Raw genomic sequence first — 24,546 nt, 5'->3', positions numbered from 1 at the left:
CTCCAACATTGATCATTTTCCTTTTTTGTCATCTTAGCCAATCTGGTAGGTGTGAAGTGGTAACACATAGTTGTTTACTTTGCATTTCTCTGGATAAAAATGATTTGGAGAGTTTTTACATATGTAAAAATTCTCCAAATCATTTTTACATATACATATGCATATGCATATGTATGTTTATGTATATGTATATCTATATGTGTGTATTTATATATTTATATAGATTTAATTTCTTGATTTGAAAACTGCTGTTCATTTCCTTTGATCATTCATAGATTGGGGACTTAAGTGGAGCCTTATAAATTTGATTCAATTCTTGATGGTGTTTGTCATTTGTTTTTGAAGAAGACCATGAAAACAAAGATGTGATACCATGATCAGATCTTGAATTGATTTTAAGTGAGGAGATGTTGTGCTAAGTTATCTGCCTCACTTTCTTCTCCAGAGCCATCTGGATCCAGTCGTCATATATGGATCACAACAGCTGAATATGGCCCTGAATGCAAGTGATTAAGTGATTTGCCCAATATCAAATTTACCAAGCTGGGAAATGTCAGTTGTCTGAGGATAGATTTGAACTTACATCCTCCTGACTCCAAGGTGCCACTTATTCACTGTGCCACCTTATTTTAGAAATGAGTCATTTATCAGAAGCCCTAGTTGTGAAAATTCTTTCCTAGTTTTCTGTTTTCCTTCTTTTTCATAATGTTGCTGAGGCTGCTTTGGCAGGTAGATTTCCAAGTATTTTATGTTGTTTGAAGTTATTATAAATAAGACTTCTCTTGCTATCTCTTGCTGTTGATAGATAAATGATTAATTAGCTACTGTTTTTATTTTTATTGGTCATAGCAATTTGCAAAGTGAAGTTAAAATGTTCAGTGCAGATTAGCTCAGAAATTTCTAGCCATTATTAGCAAAATAGTTAATCAGTATCTATATATAGTTTCATGGTAACATCTTTATGCACACTCATAAGGAATAATGTGATTCTTTCTTGAAGAAGGAAAGTGATACCAATCAAATGTAATCTGATTAGGAAGAAATTTCTGTTTTTAAAAGGTATGTTAATGCAACTCCCTTCAGCAGTTCAGAGATCTAGAACAACCCTGAGAGACCTATTGTTGGCAATGACATCCACATCCATATAAAAAAACAAAACTATCAAGTCTGAATGAATACTATGTACACTTTTATGAAAGTCCTTTTATATTTTCCCTTCCTATCTTGAGCTTTGGTTTTCCTTTATTTCTAATTCTTTTCTCACAACTTGATTAATATGCAAATTTGTTAAACACAAATGTGCACATACAACTTTAACCAGACTATTTCCCTTTAGAGGAATGGGGAGCAAAAGGAGGATGTTTGAAAAATGTGGAACTTATAAATTTGCAAATGGATCATTGTTGCATATAAGAGGAAAAATTATAATAAAATTTAAATTAAAAACCAAAATTCTATATATAGATCCTTCTTTTTTCCACCAGTTATTTTCTTATGCCAAATCTCTCAATTTTAAGAATAATTAGTGGTACATGATGGTTCTGTATTTCAAAGCTTCAATCTGCCAAGTTCCATTTGATGCAACATGATACAGCTGATTCCCCTAGTTTTTTGTTTAAAAAAATGTATTTACAAAGAAAGTCATCATCATTTGATACTGGCATTATCAAGTGCATCATTTACAAGTTGTAGCAGATGATATCATGTAAAGCAATTTTCATTCTTAAATCTTAAAATATATCCAATAAGTATTTTGGCAAAAGTACTCAAATATTCAAAGGACTATATATAAGGGATTTCATATATGTTTTTATCTCCATTATTCATTTTTGTAATATTTACAAAATTTAATTACAACTACTCAGTCTTTTCCTTCTTAAGTGTGTGGAAACAAAGAAATTGTACTTCCATCAGTATTCAGAAGCTTCAATTAATTAAAAGTAGAGTAAGACTCTTAAGCAGGAATATTGTTGTAATAGAGATTGTTTGTCAATAAGAATTTAAGTGCCTACTGCATGTCAGAAAGTGTGATAAGCATCAGATTTCAGATTTGAATCATTGCTATACCAGCGAGAACTTTTGTTCTCATTAAAATCTTCTCCCTAATACTGTACATGGGGATTGGAGGGGGGAGTAGGCAGACACTGGGAAGGAAGAGGTTTTATATAGCCATGGCCCATATTGTACCTCCTGTCACCTCCAATGATCAGATAATTCAAGACCCTATACCTGTCTTCTCAACTGAGCATTACACAATATTCTAATATACAAAATGAGAAATGTGGAAGAGAAGGTAAACATTCATTCTTCTATTGCAAAGAAATATTCATCTTATGGACACTGAAGAGAATTGTGTTTGCTTCCCCCCCCAAAAAAAAAGAAACTAGATATTCAATGTACTGATAACTGAAAGTAAATAAGAAGCAAATTCATGATGATTACTAATTTTTACAAAGGATAAAGAGATGAAGTGTCAATTTAAAATTGGCATATAAATATCCTAATTAATTCCAATGAAATACAGTTTAATATATCTGAAAACACTCAGTTTGGAAGTTAATGTTTCATATAAAGAAAGCAAATGTCTAAGCATGCTTCTTCTAAAGAAAATGTTAAATTATGTTGGTCTAGATAACACAGTGATGATAATAAAAGGAAGTTATTTGCAAGACTCTTTCAATGAATAATTATACAATATTTTTTTCATAACTTTTAATGATCACCATTTGTGATTTTATTCTCTTAAATCGAATGGATAATGCCATGAATTTAAAGCACATGGTATTTCATGATTCATTTGTAGAAATAAGAGACAAAGATCACTTTATAGAAATAATGTATCTTTCTATTATTCAAATTCAGAAGGCATACAAAAGAATGAAAAATATAATTGGTCTTCTTCGTTGCATTTGAGTCACATCATATAACACTCATTACTTCAAATCAGTCTTTACACAAAGAAACTACAATTTAAATTAAACATCATCAATGATCCACAACAGAAGACTGTATGAACATTATTTAAACACAGATATTAAGCCCTTGAGTCATTTTGTAGCACTCTCTGCTATACTACAATACTTAATATGAAATGTGAAGAATACCTTTAAGTAACAAAGTAAAAAAAATGTCATTTATTAGTGAAAGACTGTACTAGTTCATTTTAGATATATTATCAATATTTCAGAGATAAATTTTAGCTATACATTTTCCATGAAGACTTTATTTAGCATTAATGTAAAAGTAAAAATTTCAATCACTCTGCTCTACAAAGTAGGGATTTTTATCACATCTCAACTAATAACAAATAATTACATGAGTAAACAAAATTTGTACGTCTTAAGTGAATAATCAAATAAATTAAAATAAGTGAGAAAAGATTTAATGAATTGAGTTCTTAAATTTTCTGATATTCAGTGACATTGAACTGAAAATATATAAATATTGATTTAAAAAACAGTTGCAACTGACTTTTCCATAAGCAAGAAGACAATTTGGAATGTAGGATTTGAATATTGGTAGCTTTTTTATGAAAGCCTTAAGCAAAGCTTCTAAAAGGTAATTTTTATAAGAAGTATATATCATTTCTTTCCCTATATCATTTTATCAGCGAAGAGTACTGACAATACCAAAAGATTGCAGTATGTTGCACTTTACCTTAATAACCTATTCCTCACAATTCTTTTTAGAATAGGCAAAACACTGTTTCCTTTGAGAATAGAATTTAAATGATGCTTATTATAAATGTCATAATAATTAATGGGGAACTTAGCAGAGAAGTTGCAAATTTATAGGTATGCTATGAACTGAACAAAGGTCTTCCAGATAGTATGAACTGTAGATAATCATTTGCCATATTTACTATTTTAACTTGATTCTTTTCCTTTCGCCAACACTCAAAATTGTAATTTATTGATAATGGAAAATAACCATAGTTAATTCATTGCCAGGAGAAGTACATATAACATATATATATATATATATATATATATATATATATATAGATAGATAGATAGATAGATAGATATAGATATAGATATAGATATATATAGATATAGATATAGATATAGATATATAGTTGTAGGAGAGTGAATCACAAATTTTTGAGGCAATATATTCTCAGTATAATTACCTTAAAATTTATTTAAATTTATTTTTTAATAAAACTAAGCAAGTGCAGTTGATTAATTAATATCAATTTATAGACATATCGGATACATTAAAGGGACATCTGAGCTATTTGATATTAACTACCTGGTACTTTCTCAGTTTGTATATTAAACTTTAATCTCTGAGATGAAATATAACAGCCCTGGTTCTGGGTCACAGTTTTCTAGGAAAGTAAACTTAGAGCTGATATGGACTTCATTTGGAATCACTTGACTGATTAATATGATTAGCTATCAATTAGAATGCTTGAAAACAGAATTTTTTAAAATTCTTTCCATTTTCCCAACACACAGTCATAGAACTTTACTCATATAAAGTTAATTCATTTCCAAGAAAGAGTACATATTCTCTCATATGCTAAAAAGAAAAATGTATCTGATATTTCAGGAACATCTAAAAAATCCACCACACAATGACTTGGTCCAAGCAAGATACCAAAGGAAGAATAAAGCTGATATTTTTTCACCTTCATTCTCTATGTTTGCTTTTAGGATATGAAAAAAGTTGATAGTAATATCAAATTTTCTATCATTTATAATTAATTCTGTTTATTAACTTAAATTTGTAATAAGTTACAGACTGAAGCAGATGGTTACTTCCATCAAAACTATAAAATCTGAAAACTTCAGAGTTTAACTTTTACTGGACAGGTGTATATGAAATGCCTGAATATGAAATTGATAAAAATTATTACTCCCACCAAAAAACAAGTACAGTGCCTATCACAATGTTAGAACTATGAATCAATCTCTTAAGTAGTTAATAGCTCTTTTATTTACCCTCAGACCATCTGGATTGTTTAACACTCAACCACTCAAAACTAGAGAGCAAATATGTAAAGGTTCTTCTGTCCCCTTTGAGTAGGGCAGATTTGATCACACTGCTATTACTGAGCTTACCCCATCTGTGGCATCACAGACTGTCTAAAGCATATAAATTGTTTGGCAAGTTCATTCTTTTCTATTAGATGTAGATGTGGCTGAGGTGAAGGAAATTAATCCAAACAGTTAAGCACAAACAATTTAAGGTGCAAATTCAATTGGAACCGAATATCCTGACTTATCTCTTTTTCCCCCTTGTCATTGAGAAACATATTTTACTTTGTAGTCAATATAACAGATTAAGAGAATAAAAATCAGATGGTTGAAGCAAACGTTCACAAATATTAACAAAATGAAATAGAAATACTTGACATTTATTACAAATGAGAACTCAATGAAACGTCATTTTTTGAAATATCAGTAATGCTATTTTTAATGACTAATATTTTTGTTCTTTTTCATGTTGAAGTGAGATTTTATTGAAAATAATATGATATTTAAGTGCATACAACATGAAGTTAATTTTTAAAAAATTATTAGAATTAGGATAAAGAAAAAACACATTTTTAAGATATGGGCACATATCAAGTTAAAAAAATTATTATTGTGTCAGAAACTGAGTTTGCACAGAGGAAATATAATTACAAGCCAAATAATTAGATTCCTGCCCTCAAGGAGCTTATATTCTCATGGGAAGTATAGCACATACAAGCAAACTATAAAGGAGGTGGGACTGTGAACTGTCGGATCCCAGATAAAGCCAAGAGAGAAAAGAGTAGTGCCAAGAGAGCAATGAAGGCATATTTGGTGTGAGCACCTTCCTTAAACTGTTTTCTAAGACAAATAAACTGCTCATAGGAAGTGACCAAAAGGATGGAATATAAAAATACTGAATTAGAAGTTAAAGACTGAAGTTTACTTTTAGCATTAAAGGGGCTTCTTCAAAATTCCAGACAAAATTCAAAGAGTCAGAAATTGAGTAAGGAGATACCTGAAGATATGATTGTTGTTGGTACTTTCCTTAACCTGAAGATTCAGGAAGAAAGCTAGTCATTTGTCAAGGAAGAGACATAGGTTTGGAATGTATTTCCAATCTGAGAAGAACAGGAATAGAGTAAACTGATTTGTTTTTCAGCAGTTTTTCTTCACCTAGTCATACTTTTGGGGAGGAACAACTGTGGTGTCTGGTCAACACACTCTCACCTTTGTCTCCAAGAATCTGTGGTATGAGCAGAAGCCAAATAGTAAAAGTATTTTGACAAATGGACTAAACCAACTCAAGGATAACTGAAGAGTCTCAAATGCATTGGTGAGGTAGGTGATATCTAACCCAACAATGTGAAGACTTCCTCTGATGTAATGGACAGATGACAGCAATTTGTTCAGAAGGACCCTGAATGCAGAATGATTAGAACTGAGTCAGACATCTAAAATGCCAACCAAGTTTATTCACAGCATCCAAGACCATCAGCAGTTATTTTCACTTTCATCATGACAAAAGATTTCAGTGACTCTGAAAAAGAAATTAAGGTTGATGATATTGCACAACTCAGACTTAAATTCAATTCAGGTGCAAGTTAAGACATCATCCATGTGCACAGAAGATATCTTAGACCATTTCATTTTTTAATAGGGGAGCAATACAATAGGATTATACAACTGCTACCTAATCAGGAATATTGAATTGCTTGAAGCAACAATGATCATTGGGGATCACCCTAGCTTAAATTGGAGATGCTTACAACTGTTAAATACCATAGAACTAAACTAGACTTTTTTTGTTCAAAAACAATCATGAACAACAGTTGCAGATTCATAGCTTTCTAAACATCTTACTCCTTATCTTATTGTGTTTACAGAAATCTTGTCCTTAAACCCTTCTTCCTACCTGAGAACCTCTGAAAACTAAATATCTCAGTCTTTTTTCCATACCCCGCCGAGCAACTGAGAATTCTCTCCTTCATGGCTCTACTCAAAGCTCTTTTCAGACATTAAATGCTTTTGTAACGTATTTTTGGATTCTGTTTCATTTTGAGTTCTGTTCAGGTCTAGGTTCTTCTATTAACATATATCTTTCATTAACTATTTTTTTATTTTACTTTTTAGCTATTTTATTATTTCACTATCTTGCTATGTTATTATTTTGTCTTCTTGAAGTCCTATGGGAAAAGATGTGTGATGAAGCAGCAGTTGTGGAAACAGCACAATGCTGTATACAGAGGGATTAAGGCACAGAAGTAAATGGCAATCTCGTGACAATGCCATTGCAACTTGCATGAAAATGACATACTGCCCTCATCTTTTTCATTTACTTTTGTCATAAGGAACCCTTTTGAGGTAAAAGAAGACAAGTCAGTTCTCATCATCAATATGTTAAAAGAAGACAAGCTTGTATTTCTGCATGACTTTAATCTCAAAATAGGCATAGACTATCATGCATGAAAGGTGGTCCCTGAGAGGAACTGTAAAAACTACAACAGCAATGGCCACATACTAATGAAGATTTGAGCATCTCATGGCTTTCTCATCATAAATACTCTTATTTTTACCTAAATGCTACAACATATTACTGATGCATATTGAAGAAAACTAATAGATGTCACCATTCTAAGACAAGATTGATAGAATATGAGAGTGAACCACAACATTGTGTTCAATTAATCTCAGACTTATCATCTCCAATAAATATTCACATTCACATTCACCAAAAGGTGTTTTCCCAAGGCAAACTTATAGTCAAGAGGCTCAAAGTAAGCAGATTAAAATATTTACCCTTTCATGAATAGTTCATTAACGACCAGGATGGAAAACTAAGTCAGCATATAGCTAGCAACAGTGAAGCAGAAAAAGACTGGACACCTTTCAGAGACTTAGTAGACAGTTCCACATTTATTCATGTGAGCCAGAACACTCACAAAGATCAGTATAGGTTCTATAAAAATGATGGGAAAAATCAGAAGCTACTAACGAATAAAGAAAACTCCATAGGGTTTGCTAGAAGGACAGTGTATTCATCAAAAAGAAGAGCTTAACTCCATCAAAAATAAAACGCAAACAAAGCTTAGAGAAATGGAGAATTCTTCGGAAGGGAGGTGAGATTCAGTTTTACACTCTGTAGCAATAATCCAAACTGTTTATATAATGTGCTGACATCTAATTTTGTACATAAGACTTCTTGTACATATCAACTACTCTACTACTAGTAGTCCTTCATTATCAAAGAGATTCATGTCAACCAAGTAAATGATTGGTAGCATAAGTTGTACTTGCACTATTATGTTTTATGAGCATCCTTCTCACTTGTCTTAACGAGAATCATTCCACCCCATGGCCTGATTAATAGGAAATAGGTCTATTAGAGATGGTCTGGCTGCTGTGGCAAGGTTTGGTCTTAAATTGGTTTTACTTCCTCTCATATCAGTGAGGCACTACAGCACACCAAGGTAATGTCACTGTAATAACTAACATGTGATATCTGACAACAGTATGTGACTACTCAATTTTTTCTAACCTGTTTCTTGATGAGCTAATTGTGAGTATAGTCTTTCTTTGCAGACCTTCACTTTTGAGTTATTTATCACTAGTATTGTGTGACCCACTAATGTTGGGCAAACACCAGTATGTGATAATCTGACAATGGGATGTGACTAACCAATATATCTTAATCTGTCTTTCATGGACATCAGTATGGCCTTTCCCCTCAGATCTTCCACCTTTGAACTACTCATCAGTATGAATGATTGGTAACAGTTTTAACACTAGGACAAAGTAAGTTTGCTGTTTGTAGAAATATACTGCTCTGTTGTTAATGCCACCCTTGATCTCAGGGAAGAGAGTATAAATCTCACACCTGGTCATAACCCTATCTAAGTAGGTCATCAAGGTGAACAGCCTCTGCATATTGGAAGGAAGTAAATAAGGGAAGTCAGCAAGTCTGATCAATAGTTTAGGAATAAGAATTGATTCTAAGGACTGGATCTGTTGGGGAAGGATCCCTCCCTATCCTAACACTCCCTAGAGATTGAGCTCTAGGCAATGTACTAAGAATGGAGCAGTTTAATCAGCTATTCAGGGCTGATGGAGATAAGCCTGATGAGTGATAAGAATTTGATCCTGGAGAAATGAATGAAACCTTTAATAATGTTCTTAATAGATCATTATCAACCAATGCTGAAATTATGTAAATTATGCCTAAGTTTGAAGTCATTCCTCCTCTTTATGAACTTCCAACTCAAGAATAAGCTCTTCTTATGTGGCAAAATGACTGGTACTGATTCCATTTCATCAGATATCAACTAGTCTTTCTGTACACAGTACATATGCAAGCTGACTGAAATCTCCTGAATTTTATGACACCATAAGAATATTTTCAAAGAGATCAAGGATACCTCTGTGTCTCTCTATTGTCTATCTCTATTAAGAAAACATAAACAGATTTTCCTATGACAATCATGGGCAAAGGGAGGAATGGGGGTTGTGGTGCTTTCTCTTAGTCATTACTGCCAAGTATCTTGCCAGAGGGCTTCTTTTTCTTTAAAGGTTTTTTTTTTTGCAAGGCAAATGGGATTAAGTGGCTTGCCCAAGACCACTCAGGTAATTATTAAGTGTCTGAGGCCAGATTTGATCTCAGGTACTCCTGACTCCAGGGACGGTGCTCTATCCACTGCACTACCAAGCCACCCCAGAGTCTTTCTTAAAAGACTGATGCTTCATCCACCTGATATCCCATGTGGCTTCAGAAAGCATCAAACATTTATTTTTTTACAACTAGAGTGGGACATCATAAACACAGGTGAACTGGTGGAGGATGCTAAGTAAGGACCTTCAGCAGGTAAGAGGTACATGCTCTTTGTTTTGTTTTAAATAAAGCACCTTTGGTGTGTGGTAAGGAAAATAATTGAAGGGAACCTGCCAAGATTAAAAGTAAGTCCTTTTACCTATTACTACTAAGAAACACTAGAGGCTAATAACACTTTTCAACCATTTATGTTGCTTTCCAAAGCTCACAGTGAATAGTGGAAATAAAACTCAAGCATGGGTGGCTCTCCGTTCTCACTGGTGACACGGATGGTCATCATTTCTCAAGCTTATGGCAGAATAAAATATTTTAAAAAAACAAAACCTTCAGCATTTAAAATTGTAAAACCATCCTCCCTATGGGAGGGCCTTTCATTTTAAGCAAGCTCAAAGTTCTTGGCTTAAAACTTAAGAGAATAGAGCAAAATTTAAAGACAGGACACAAGCACCCCAGGTGAGCAGCCAGAGAGAAGGGGGGAGCGGGCAGGGGCACACAGCACAGCCACATGCACATGGTGACTTCCCTGAGGTATTCTTCACTTCTGGGGGTGCAGACAGCTGATCCCCTGGCAGCATCCGGGACCCAACACACATCTAAAGGTAGAGGCAGAGAGGCTAGCACTGGCCTGAAAACCCTCTGGATAGTGCCACCACCTAGGGGAATAGTCACCAGGCAAGCATTCCTCCCACCAGAGGCTGGTGACTCCAGGTGTTACCCATCTGTCACCAAGGCCCCCAGCTCAGCTGGGATGGAACTCAGGCCTCAGTGCCACCTTGACTCATGTGCCAACCCATCACACAAGGTGTGGGGAGGACACCCATGCCAGAAAGGTGAAACAGGGAGGCACAGCTTACAGAGGAGGATCAGGGGAAGGACCCTAGCCTGGCCCATGTATCCACTCCCAAACCCAGGGCCTATAAAGGCCACACACACACACAAGTGCTGCTTCTACCAGCTTCCCCTAGATCCCGGGGCTGGACAAGGTCACAACACTAAGGTATCTAGAGCACAGCGCCCTACTCCGTGGCTACCCAGAAAGACTCAATCACTCAAGCTATGCCAACTGTGCCCCAGGAAATAATGCTGCAACTGTGCTGGGCTAGCTGGTACATCACAAATGGAGAAGCATCTACTGCGAAGGGTGGGGAGCATTCCTAATGACACCATCCAACTTAAAGATGCACCCTCCAAGAAAATCCTACATCACCAACACAAAGACAAAGGCACCCAACAACAACCAATGCCAGGGTTTACAGCCATCAATGTGTGCAGGTAAAGATATAAAACTCAGTACTGTCCTTGGATGCAGCATTCAAATCATTTATTCACTCTTTTGGATATACTATAAATAAGTGTTTCCACTATGGAAAAGAATGTTATGAGCGCAGTACATATGACTGGGAATGGGTTTGCTGAAGACATCTTCCAAAGGGTAAAAGCTTAGAAAACAACCTGGAGGCTGGAATTCAGTTCTTTATATAAAGTCCCTTGTAAAAAAAAATGAAACAAAATAAAGAAAATAAATGGAAAGAAGGCAAGACCCCCGAGATGATTTATTGCAGTAACACGTCCTGGTCCTTGGTCTTCTTGTCGGGCGGCTCGGGGCTCTTAGGCTCTTGGCTGCCTTCCTTCTCCTCTTTCTCCTTGTCCTTCTCCTCCTTCACCCTCAGCTCCGAGAGCTTTTCCACCATTTTTTCAGTGCTTTCTTTGCCTGCTCCTTTCTTGTCTCTCTCTTCTATCTCATGCCTGCATTCTTCAATTTTTTTCCTTAAACTTCTGAGCATTTTCTGCTTTGAGGAACAGAATGGCCAGCAGCTCCGGCTTGGGGCTTTCATCTGCAAAGTCTGCGTGTGTGTTCCAGACCCAGGCCCTGTCACTACCTGCATTGGGCTTCAGTTCCATCAGGGGCGTTATATAGTGATTGGCACAGATCTTCAGAGTTTTGTCCCTTCTCATGAGAAGGCGAATCGTGCCTTTCTCCTTGTGTTTCAGCAGCTTCACGTCACCAGTCCCTCGCTCTTTCCATTCTGGAAGGTCATTCTCAGTCGCAAATGGGCACAGCTTGGCTAGCATCTTAAAGAGCTCTTCTTCATCTTCCTCCAGGGTCTTAAATTCCTATGGGTTCAAACTGTGGATCATGGTTTGAGTCATCCACGTTCTCAGTGGACGTGTCGTGTTCCTCATGAGCTTCCTTGGCGGCTGCCATCCGGGCCGGGGAGCGGGCCGATGCGGCGGCGGCCGTCGGTGCGGCCCGGGCCCTGCTCGTCTGGCGCTGGCGCTGCCTCGGCCCGCGCTTAACCTCAGCTCGGCCCCACCGCCTCAAATAATTATTGATATAGTGTTTGCTACCCAACCTCTACAGGAGAAATGCCAGGAGCAGAGCAGATATAGTTAGCCAGGAGAGCTTGTGGAAGATCATGGAAAAATTTCATTTCCAATTTCATGATATTATGCTTTTATGAGTTTTTAATAAATGATTTTCTCAATCCACAAGAGTGAAGAAGAAATGTATGCTCACCCTCATTTTTTTTTATCTTGATGTTTTTCAAGATATTTTCAGAAGTCTTCAATGAGGATGAAAATATTATTGTTAGTTACTAAACTGATGGTAAGTAACCAACTAAACAAGAGGTTGCATGATAAGACTAAAGTGAAGTGTGAATTGATTCACAATTGATTTTGTTCACAAGATGAACACTCCGGGAAGCTTCTGAGGCCAAGAAGCAATAGATTATGAAATGATTCTGTCCCATTCATGCTATTATTTTCCTGAAAATTAATGACAAGGAAACAGAGATTTTCCACAATCCAGGACCAAACCATCTGGGGGGAAAAAAGAGGAATTAGGTTGCAAAACAAACTGAAGTTTTACAGAGCTGTTATGCTGACTTCATTGTTTGTATGCCCATGAAACCTTAGCATCCTACCAGCACCATGATAGAAAATTGAATGGTTTCTGTCTTAATTTTCTTTGAAAGATTTGGAAGACCAACTTGCAATATATGTGAACTGATATTGACATCTTCTCTTGATGTGAAATACCAAACATCTAAAGAGCCTAACTTTCATGGGCAGATCTCATAGTCCAAATATCAAATGCACATTTACCTAAAAATAATTTTATGTGCTCAAATGAAAGCAACACTTTTCTGTACAAGACACTCCCAAGGTCTCTTTGAAGAACTTAAGATTTGATTGTGAGACATGGGAGACACTGGCTTAGGGCCACCCGGCCTGATGTGCCTACATCAAAGAAGGTGCTTTTCCCAATGGGCAAAGCATAATACCAGTAACACAATGGAGACATGAGCAAATCTAGAGACATCTTCTCAAATGTTCAAATAGATTATTTGTGTTTGACCTTTAGTAAAGAGCCTTCTGAGTTCTTATTAGATTAATCAGTTACAGTTGATCATGTTATAGCTTGACCCCAACATCATGATGTAATTGTTCCTCTTTGAGTATGAAAGATGAGCAAAAATACATTTACTATTTTGAAATTACCATTTTCTACCAAAGTACAATAATTAATTGGAAATTAGTCTTAAAGAATATTAACTAACCACTTCCCAAACACATCGAGCACAGCCACAGACACATGCACACGCACACACACACACACACACACACACACACACACACACACACACACAAACACACACACGCCTCCATATGCAACCTGCTTTTCTAGTTCAAAATCTGGGAGCACATGAGGCTGCTTATCAAGTCATTCTTTTTTATTCCTTCAATATATAATGATTTCATATTGAATTTAGCCATAATCAGTTGTGGATACACTAGCTCTAATTCATGACCTTGCCACTATATGAGAACCAAAAAACATTCTCAAGGGCCCACATCAATAAAATAATAGTAATTTATACTATCTCCATAGCTTTCCTCAACAATTTTGGACAGTCCAGACAGGTCTTTCTATCTGTCCATTTGTTTCAGTAAAGTTTTAATTAGCAGAACAATTCTATTCATTGGCATTCTGCCTGAATTCTATATAAGAGCTCTGAAGTACATTGTCACCAGAATGTTCATCTGCCTTTCAGATATCCCTTTGGGGCTGACTATTACCAATTTACTATTTACACTTGGCAGTGTACATATTCCTGAGCATAGAAAAAACTAATCTGTGACTATTAAATAAACTTCACTGTGCCAAGTGAATAAATCAATGCCTAACTTCCGCTGTTTTATAAGGAACCTGGTATGTATTCAAGATGTAAGCTTATAGCCCAATCAGAAGAAATAACCTTTTAACATAATATATTCTCATCGATCCAGGGTCAATACATTACTCTAACCTAAAGACATTTGGTTTTTCCTAGTTCATCTTGTCAAGATGCCCCTTATTGGATTTTCTGAAGCATTTTTTTAACTTATAAAAGCTAACACAGATTAGCATATTATTTTAATCAGTCTTGGAGACTTAGGAATTCTGTGTGCATGATTATCATTCATCATCAAAGTAACTCACAATTGATGGCCATTAAGCAACCTCTATAAACTTTTCTCAGTATAAATTTGAGAACAATCAGCTTTACTAGTTAAGGGAAGGTGACCAATGAACAATCATAGTTAAGAGACAATGTAATTCTTTATCACAATATAACTTTTGCATATTTGGTTAGACTTTAACAAAATGCATGTTTTTTTTTTTCCCAGAGCAATACAGATCACAATGGCATCATCAGATAGTACAACTCCCAAAATGAGATGACTCCAAGAATTTCTGCCACATTTCTTAAGTTTATATTCTTCAACAATTTGTCTTTTATCAAGGCTCCTACTATGTCTTCATATTTTTTGTCCTCTCCTCAGTAAATCCTTGAGGAAATCATCTTTCTTTTTGGACAAGAGATAAAGCCAATTTTGTTTTTTTGCCATATCAGAACAATGATGAAGTTTTTTTTCTTAATATACTTCATGGTGAGTTTCTTCTGTTAAAATCCTACTCTTATGCCTTGTCAGCATATAGATGTGACAGTAATGTTTTGAAAAAGTATTCTATAAACATTTTGACTATAAATAAAATAGTGGATTATAATTTTTATTTTTAAATTTTATATTATTACAATAATCTTGTTGTGATAGTAATCATAAACCTCCCTTGCACCCCCCCAAAGAAAATGATGATAAATCTCAAGAATAGTGAGTGAGAAAACATGTACTTCATTCTATGTTCAGATTCCAACACCTCTTTCTCTGGGATGAGTTGCCTTCTTTATCGTAAGTCCACCAAGGTAATTTATTCATTATTTTTCCAAGAGTTGCTATTACTAGCTGTATTTCCCTCTACTCTATTGCTTCCTACTCTCATTTATGTTATTCTTTCTCTCCTTTTACCCCATCCCTGTTCAAAATTATGTTTTATCTGAGTACCCTCCCACACAATCTTACCTCTCTTCTATCACCTATTCCCCGCTTCCTCCTCCATATTCCCCCTTATCCCATACCTTTCTTCTCATTTTTCTCTAGGGTAAGATGGATTTATATACTCTATTAAGTTTATATGTTATTTCCTCTCTGAGCCATTTCTGATGAGAATGAAAGCTCATTCATTCACCTTGTCTTCCCCTATTCTATTCCATTGAAAACACTTTTTCTTGATTCTTATGTGAAATATCTTAGCCCCCTTCTTCCTCTCTTTTCTCTTCCTCCCATTACTTTCCTTTATCATCCATTGTCTATCTTTTCAATATATTATATCATTATATTCAGTTCCTCCCTGTGCTTTGTCTGTAAATGCTCCTTCTAACTGCTCTTATAAAGTTCATATAAGGTATCAGGATCTTCTTCCCATACAGGAATACAAACAATTCAAGATCATTAAGCCCCTCATAGTTATTCCTACTCGTCCTCCCCCTCTATGCTTCATTTGAGTCCTCTAATTGATAATCAAACTTTCTGTTCAGCTCTGGTTGTTTCAATATGAAAGGCCCCTGTTTCACTTAAAATCCATTTTTTGCCCTGAAAGAGGATGATCAGTTTTGTTGATTTTTCAGTTGTAAACCAAAGTCTTTTGCCTTCCAGAATATCATATTTCATTCACTTCCTGTGATCCCTTAATGTAGATGCTTCCAGATCCTGTGTAATTCTGATTATAGAGCAACAGTAGTTGAATAGCTTGTTTCTGGCAGCTTTTAGTATTTTCTCTTTGACTTGGGATGTTTGGAATTTGGCTATAATATTTCTTGAAGTTTTTCTTTTGAGATCTCTTTCACAAAGTGACCAGTTAATTCTCTCAATCTGTATTTTGCCCTTTGCTGCTAGGATCTCAGGGCAATTTTTCTGTATTATTTCTTTAAAAAATGAAGTCTAGAATCTTTTCCTGGTCATGACATTCAGGTAGGCCAATAATTTTTAAATTATCTCTTCTGAATCTGTTTTCAAGGTTGGTTGTTTTTCAGTGAGATATTTCACATTTTCTTCTCATTTTTGGCTTTTTTTGGAAGAGTTTTATTTCTTCCTGATTTCTTGCAAAGTCACCAGCTTCATTTAGTAACATTTTGCATTTGAAGGAGCTATTTTCTTCAGAGAGCTTTTTTTATCTCCTTTTTTCCAGATGGACAAATTCTGCTTTATAAGGCATTCTCTTCATTTTCCTTTTGTGTTATTTCTTCCATTTGGCCTAAACTGGTTTTTAACATATTAATTTCTTCAGTATTTTTTGGTATTTCTTTCACCAAGCTGCTGATATGGTTTTCTTGATTTTTCTGCATCATTCTCATTTCTCCTCCCAATTTTTCCTCTACCTCCCTTAACTGCTTTTCAAATTCTTTTCTGAGCTCATCCATCTCCTCAGACCATTTTCTATTTATCTTGTAGGTTTTGGCTACAGAAGCTTTGGGTCTCTTTTCACCTTATTCTTCCATGGTATCAAAGTAATTTTCCATAGTCAGAGTCTACTTTTTCTTTCATTTGCTGATTTCCTCAACCTGTGACTGATATACTGTAATTCCAATTCTTTGAGGTGTTTTTGGTACATTCCACAGGGACCTTAATTCTGCCAAGGTCTTATGAGATGCTCTGACTGCTTTCTTGCCTGTGCTTTGATATGTGGATTCCCATAGGCCCTCCACTCTTCCCTGGAGGTGGGAAGAGAGTCCCTGCTCGACTACTGTAGTATGAAAGCCTAAACTTCAACCTAGAGTGTGGGCAAATAGCAAAATCCTTTCACAGGGAGAGAAGTGAGATTTCTGCAGTCTCCCATGATCCCCTTACCATCTGTGTGTTGTGCTTTGGATGTGCAGGCTGGCTTCCACAAATTCTGACTTGAGGGTCTCACCACAGGTCTGTTCTGAGGCCAGTGCTTGCTCTTAATACACTCTGGTGTGACAGATTTCTCTCACCACCCCTTCAGGCTGTTCCTGGTGATCCCAGGACTGTGCTGTGGCTGTAGCTTTTTTCCACAGCATCGTCCCAGTGAAACATATCTCTCCTGCTGACCTTCTAAGTTGTATTGGAATGGGAAATTGTATCATTCTGTCTTTCTGTGAGTTCTGCTCCTCTAAATTTTGACCAGACTCATAATTCGATGGCTTTTTGAGTATTTTGGGGGAATGAGTTTCCAGGAATTCCTGCCTTCACACTGCCATCTTGATTCCACCCCAAAGAGGTTTTGTTTTGTTTTGTTTTTGCAGAAGACAGGATGTTAAGATTTGAAGAATTCTAGAGAAGTCAAAAGGAAAGCTGAGAAGGGTAATGGGATTGCTGGCATTAGTCAAAATGTTCAGCGTCTGAAGATGAAGTGCTTGTGTGAGAAAAGGCAAGAGGATCAGTCTGAAAAAAATATTTCAAAGTGTATATCGAATGGAGAAAGGAATAAATGTGAGAAGGCAGGAAAAGTCAGGTTAAGAACTATTTATTAACCTACTCATGGGTATATTTGGTTGGTTTTAAAACAAAAGGTGTCAAGTACAAGATATATAAGTTCTTTTGCAAATCTATTAATGATTCTAAGGTCTTTTTGGTTCTTGTTAGGATTTGATTTTATCATGAAATGTTTTCTTCGGCATACTCTGTGTTGTCATTAGTCCACAGAGAATCATATCAGGAATTCAGAATGTCTAATTAAAACGCAGAAGATCTATGTGAAGTGTTCTAATATTATTGATATTCTCCCTTAGTTCAAGAACCTGAAACCATAGTTGGAAACTGTTGTAGCTTGGAAAGGACCTACTTCATCTAGGTAGCCCTACATTAGAGCAACTCTCTTAGGGGACAATATAACCCACAGTTCTTTTTCCAGATTTACAATCAATCTGAATATGAAGAATGAAAGAACAAAGGAAGTTTCCAACCTAGATGTACCAACTAGGGGGTCATAAATACTGGTGCAATATATATCTCATTATCTGTCTTTCTAACTTTCCCTCTTTCTACACACACACACACACACACACACACACACACACACTTTTGTTTACATATATGTATATATATATATATATGCATATATATGTATATATTTCATTTAATTGTCTTCTATACCTATCTAAACACTAAGTTATTTGAATATCTACCAGTATGGATTGCTTTGTTAGACTTTCACAGAGGATTTAAGATAATGAATGAACATCTGTTTTTCTTCATGTTTAAATATTGCACTGCTGCCCTATTACCATAAGCATATTGTCTCCTATTTCACCTAAGAGAAGTGATGATTTGAGCAATGTGAACAGCACTCCTAACTTTCTTATTAAGAAAGATCTTATATGTAGAAGGTTTCAATTCAGTTTTTGAAAGGAATTTCTGTCTTTTAAAATCAATATAATTTCTGAGAGAGTAAAATAATATGATAAGATGTAAAATAACTATATCTAATGCACTGGTGATAATAAATGTAATTTTTAAATGTAATTTTATTTTGTTCTCTTTTATTTTAGCAAAAACAAACACATTAGATAAAGAGCGAATATGCATAAATCTTGAGAAGCAAAATTATTTTATTTTGTGTTTTACAAATGAAGAAAAAAGAAAAGAGGAGACTTTAGAATTTTCCAATTATGTGTAAAGATGATTTTCAGTATTCATCCCTTGCACTGAACTGCAAATTGGAGCTGCATTGATCATAGTTGAACATCTCATAATGTTACTGTTAATGTACATAATGATCCCCTTGATTCTCCTCACTTCATTCAGCACCAGTTCTTGAAAATTTTCCCATGCTTCTCTAAAATTCAATAACTCATGACATCTTACAAATCATAGAGCTCTACCACATTCATATACTGTAACTTGTTAGCCATTCTCCAATCACTGAACATCTCCTCAATTCTCAATTCTTTTCCACCACAAAAAGAGCTATAAACATTTTTGTACATGAGGAACTTTTCCCCCTTTCATGATATAATTGGGATGTAGACCTAGTAAAGATGGATCAACGTGTTTTAACAGTTTTATTGCCTCTTTGGGCATAGTTCCAAATTGCTCTCCATAATGGTAGGCTCAGCTCACAACTCCACTAGGAGTATATTAGTGTCCCAGCTTTACCACATTCTCTCCAACATGGATCATTTTTCTTTTTTGCAATTTTAGTCAATTTGATAAATATGCACTGATACCTCAGAGTTGGTTAATTTATATTAATGAATAAAAATTTGTATCTTTTTTCATATGACAAGTTTAATGTAATTTGAAAATTGTCTATTGATAACCTTTGATCACTTATTAATTGGAGAATTAAGCAATATCAATGATAAACATATATGTAGTATCCAAATTTTTGAAAAAAACAAATGAGTTATAGGAAGAAATAGAGAGCACAACTATATATGCTGGAGACCTTAAACTCCCTCTTTCAGAATAAGATCATTTCAAGGACCCTTTTGCTTTCTTCTTCTTGGATATCAGGGGAGTTTTCCATGATCATTTTCTGAAAGATATTTTCCAGGATCCATTTTTTAAAAAAAACTTTTTTTAAATTATGGCTTCAAGGTAGACAAGTAATTTGTCAATAATCTCTCCTATGCTTCTTAAGAAAAAATTTACATCTTCTAAATTTTTTTTCAGTCTTTTGGTCTTTTTGATGGAAACTGTGCATCTCTTAGAGTCATCATTGTCCATTTGTCAATTCTAATTTTTAGGGTTTCATTTTCTTCAGTTAGCTTTTGTGATTCTTTTTCCAGTAGATACATTTAGTGAGATGTTTTCAATTGTCCAGTTTGTCAATTTTGTTTTTAAAGGTATTATTTTCTTCAGTCAATTCTTCATAATTCTCCTGTATCACTCTCATTTCTTTTCTCAATTTTTCTTCTTCCTCTCTTCTTTGGTTTTTAAAATCCTTTTTGAGTTCTTCTTAGATATACGTTAGGATTTGAGAACAATTCATAATCCTCTTTGAAGCTTCCTATGTAGGATTGTGTCATTCTTTTCCTCCCCTGAGATGAATTTTTTCAATCCCTATCAGAATAGTACCTTTCTATGGTTATCATTCTTTTTTATTTTTTTTTGGTTTGTTTATTTGTTTGTTTTTTGTTCATTTTGATATTTGTTTTTTTGTGGCATAATGCTTACCATCCCCAATTTTTTGTGTTGGAGGCTGGGAATCTGGTCTCGGACTCTCCCCTCTGACATCTCAGATGCTTGTGTTTTGTTCATGGTAGCCTAACCCAGTCCTACCTGCTATTTCAACATTCCTAGGCTTGTACTTTGCCTTATGTTCTGGTACTGGGACATCACTGCTTACCCGCTGTATCACTGGCCTCTTGATATGAGCCCTGAGCTGTGCTATGACTAGGAGCTTCCTGTCTGCTTGGCAGTTTTCCTGTTTATCCTGGGAAGCACTCCTCTTTTACTCACCTATGATAGTCTTTTTTGTAAGGCAAATGGGGTTAAATGGCTTGCCCAAGGCCACACAGCTAGGTAATTATTAAGTGTCTGAGGTCAAATTTGAATTCAGGTACTCCTGACTCCAGGGCTGTTGCTTTATCCACTCTGCCACCTAGCTACCCCCTTATGATAGTCTTTTTCTGAAGTTCCTTCAAGATATCTTCATTCAAAAAATTGTTTCACTCTTTTTATGTGGATTGTGCTGCTTTAGGATCTGTTTAAAGGCTTCTTTCAAAGTTGCCTTGGGAAACGCTCTGGGAGTTTTCTTCCTTCACACCACCATCTTGGCTTCTACAGGAAATCATAATGAACTGAATAAGGGAGATATTTTTTTTGCATAAACAGATGGGAAGTGAATTGAATAGAACTCAGAGAACAATGTATACAATAACTGTAATGGAAATAAAAGCAACTTTGAAAGACCTTAGAACTTTAACCAATTCAATCATCAATTGATGATTCCAGAAGACCAGTGATAAAGCAAGCTGCCAACCTCCTAATAGAAGCTAATATTCTCAAGGTGCAGAATGAAAATTACTTTTTGGCATCATGCAAATGTGAAGAATTGCTTTTTTAGATGTTCTGAGTTGATGAAAGGTAATTTGGTTGCTATTAATAGTTTTGTAAAAATTAAAAAGGAAAGAAAAAGGAATGTCAATTGAGGCTATTTTTTAACATTAACAACTAAAAGAGAAAAAAGAAACTAAGGGAAACAATGAAAAGTAGGACAGAAATGTGTTGATGGCATTAGGGTGCATATTTTTAAATAATATGAATATAATAGAGATTACCATTTTCATATAAATCCTTTCCAATACTAATTTATATACAGAAATATCATATTGAATACTCATTAAGTTCAAATAAACAAAACAGGAAAAAGCAGGTAATATGTTTTATTTATTTTTGGATCTCCTGTGTTTTGAATATGTTATATATTTAATAATCAAATATATAAGTAAATTATCTTGTTATTATTGTTTCTAATAGTATATTCTGCTTTAAATATGAGGGGGCTTCTTTAAATTGGTGTTTTTATTTATCTAAAAATTAGTTTCTGCTCATTCAAAGCTAACCAAATGAACATATTAAAGATAATGACAATGAGCAGGACCAGAAAAACACTGTACACCCTAACAGCAACAGGGGGGTGATGATTAATCTTGATGGACATGCTTATTTCATCAGGGGACAATTTGGGGCTGTCTGCAATGGAGAATACCAGCTTTATCCAGAGAACAAACCATTGAATTGGGAGCAAATTTCAAGGACTATTCCCTTTAATTTAGGAAAAACACTACTACCTTATTGTCTGATCTTGCTATCTCTTATACTTTATGTTTTTTCTTTAAGGATATGATTTCTCTCTCATCACACTCAATTTGGATCAATGTAAAACATGGAAACAATTTAAAGACTGAATAATTTCATTCTGGGGAGATGGGGGAGGGAAGTAAGATTGGGAGAAAAATTGTAAAACTCAAAATAAATAAAATTATTAATTAATTTAAAAAGTACATATACATCATAACTAAATGACTACACACGACAGGAGTCATTATTTATAATGAGTATCTAATATACAGTTCAAAATCCTTAAAATAGATGGCAATTTCCTGCATTATGTAGAATATATGTAGAATTTTCTTTTTGTTGTGATATCAGGAAAATAAGTTACAAGGAATGGAACCTGTTTTCATGTTAAAACAATGAAAAGTATATATTTTTTTCTCCTTGAATGGAAATTGAAAGTCTTTAATTGTTAAGCTAAATGCTATCCCCTGCTGGAGAGAAATGAAATATGAAAAAAAAAAAGAAGAGACTAGCTTCATGAAAGTTTTGTGATTAACTTGTGATAATTATCTACCTTATCTTAACTAAATATTTGATAAAATTATTAAAAGAAAATTCACTTAGAGGTCATCTGATTCAACTCCACTATAATACAGGTGAGAAGATTTAAGCCAAGAAAACGTGTGTGTTTTCCTTGGATTAATGAGAGAAAATAATATCTAGACAAACTGGAATAATGATCTCACTGAGCCTTAACAAATCTCAGTTGGAACTAGAATTCACATTACTTAACTGTCCTTACTTGTTCCTTCTATACCACAGAATAAATAAATGCTTTATTTATTTTCCCTGATAAACAGTAAAAATAACTTGCATATCATTACTATGTATGTATATAGCTAGACACATTCTGACACTTGTTCCTAAGTTTAAATGATTCTAAAAGTTTTTCATGAACATGTGAAATGAAACATTATCCTTTTATTTAGTCTATCTCTCTAACTTCAATTAGAAAGGAGAGTGAGCCAAAAAGCATTTAGTGTGAGACAGGCACTGTCCTAAGAGAATGGGAATGATAAGAGGACTATAGTTGTAGTGAAGAAGTATAAAATGTAACTGAGAAGATAGTATATAAATTACTAGGGTATACATATATATATTCTTCATATGTTTACATATAACTATACAGGAATATATATTTTATTTTATATATTTATATATTTTGTATTATATAAAAATTAAATATTTATATATATTATGTAATAATTATATATTTAAATTATATACAGAGTAAACAGAAAGCAATTTGAGAAAAGAAGACACAAGTTTCAGGGTGCATGAGGAAAGACCTCCTACTGAAGATCACAATTGAGATAAGTTCTGAAAGAAGGTGGGGAATCTAAAAGGAGAGATCAAAAGTTTCAGGATTTCAGATATAGAGAAAGTCATTTCAAAACGAGAGAGATAAGAGATGGATGTTATATTTAAGAAACTGCAAGTAGGTCACCATTGATAGATCTTGTTGTTTGTGGAATAAAGTAGATGAAAATCTAAAAAGAAGGGAGAAGGCATATCAAGAAGAAAAGTTTCTAAGAGATATTGTTTATATATATATATATATATATATATATATATATATACATGTTCAGTAATGTATATGGACTGTGATTATATATGCATATACTTTACATTTAGGTTTTAATTAATTTAACATCACATCATAATGTGCATAAACCACAAAATATTCACTGTATTACCTCATATTGCTGTGACATCTACTCAGCAGAGCAAATGGGAAATTCTACCAGTGTGGACTTGATTGATCCTCTGACTCAAATTAGTAGACTTTAGATACTCATAAGTGAAGGGATGATGATTTTTTTCAAACATAACTAATATTTTTGGAGATAATTTACTAAATATTTTAGCAATTATACAATTGTTTGGTTTAGTGGAAAAAATAAAAATAGGTATATAAAATCTATAAAATTAAAAAATAAATCTACAATCACAAAATTAGGTCTATAAAATACTACTAGGAATTGAGTCATAATTATAAATAAGAAAATGTATGTGTTTAAATAGATTTATACATAGATATGTTTATATATGTATAAGTTAATTTTCTTAAAAACAGATATGTTTATTTTGAATGCAAAATTCAGAACAACTGATGGATAAAATTATCAAAATTGCAAATAATTTAGTGATAAGTTTATTAGTGACAGCTATTTATTGAGTTATTCATAAGATTTTCACCTTTATATTTTCACTAATTAAATCATGTGCTGCATTTATTTATTTTTCTATGTATAAATCAACATTTTGAACCTACAAATTTATTAAATTATAGTTATTTTGTGAGACTAGACTTTCAACAATAATGTTATTTTTTAAAGTCAATTAAATAAGATGATATTGAAATGCCAGGAAATAAGTCAAGTCCTCCAAAAGCAGCACTATCTTGCTTTCTACTTTCTCATTCATGTTCTTGTGGTAGGTATCCTTTCCTTTTGTTTATCTTTTCCTATTACTGTATTTCTTTAAAATAGCTCTCTATAGAAATCACTCTATAAAGTTAAGATGATAGATTTTTAGAAGAGTTTTTCATTTAAGATGAAA

At 34.2% G+C, this 24,546-nt stretch overlaps 1 pseudogene; it reads right to left on the bottom strand.

Annotated features, from left to right (window-relative positions):
- Positions 1–11,339: 11,339 nt before the first annotated feature.
- Positions 11,340–11,995, bottom strand: LOC141491879 (ran-specific GTPase-activating protein pseudogene; annotated as a pseudogene).
- Positions 11,996–24,546: the final 12,551 nt, after the last annotated feature.

The sequence above is a fragment of the Macrotis lagotis genome, chromosome 6 (genome assembly GCF_037893015.1).
Source record: "Macrotis lagotis isolate mMagLag1 chromosome 6, bilby.v1.9.chrom.fasta, whole genome shotgun sequence".
Taxonomy (NCBI): domain Eukaryota; kingdom Metazoa; phylum Chordata; class Mammalia; order Peramelemorphia; family Peramelidae; genus Macrotis; species Macrotis lagotis.
The sequence above is the reverse complement of the archived record's forward strand: the minus strand, read 5'-3'. Positions and strand labels throughout refer to the sequence as shown.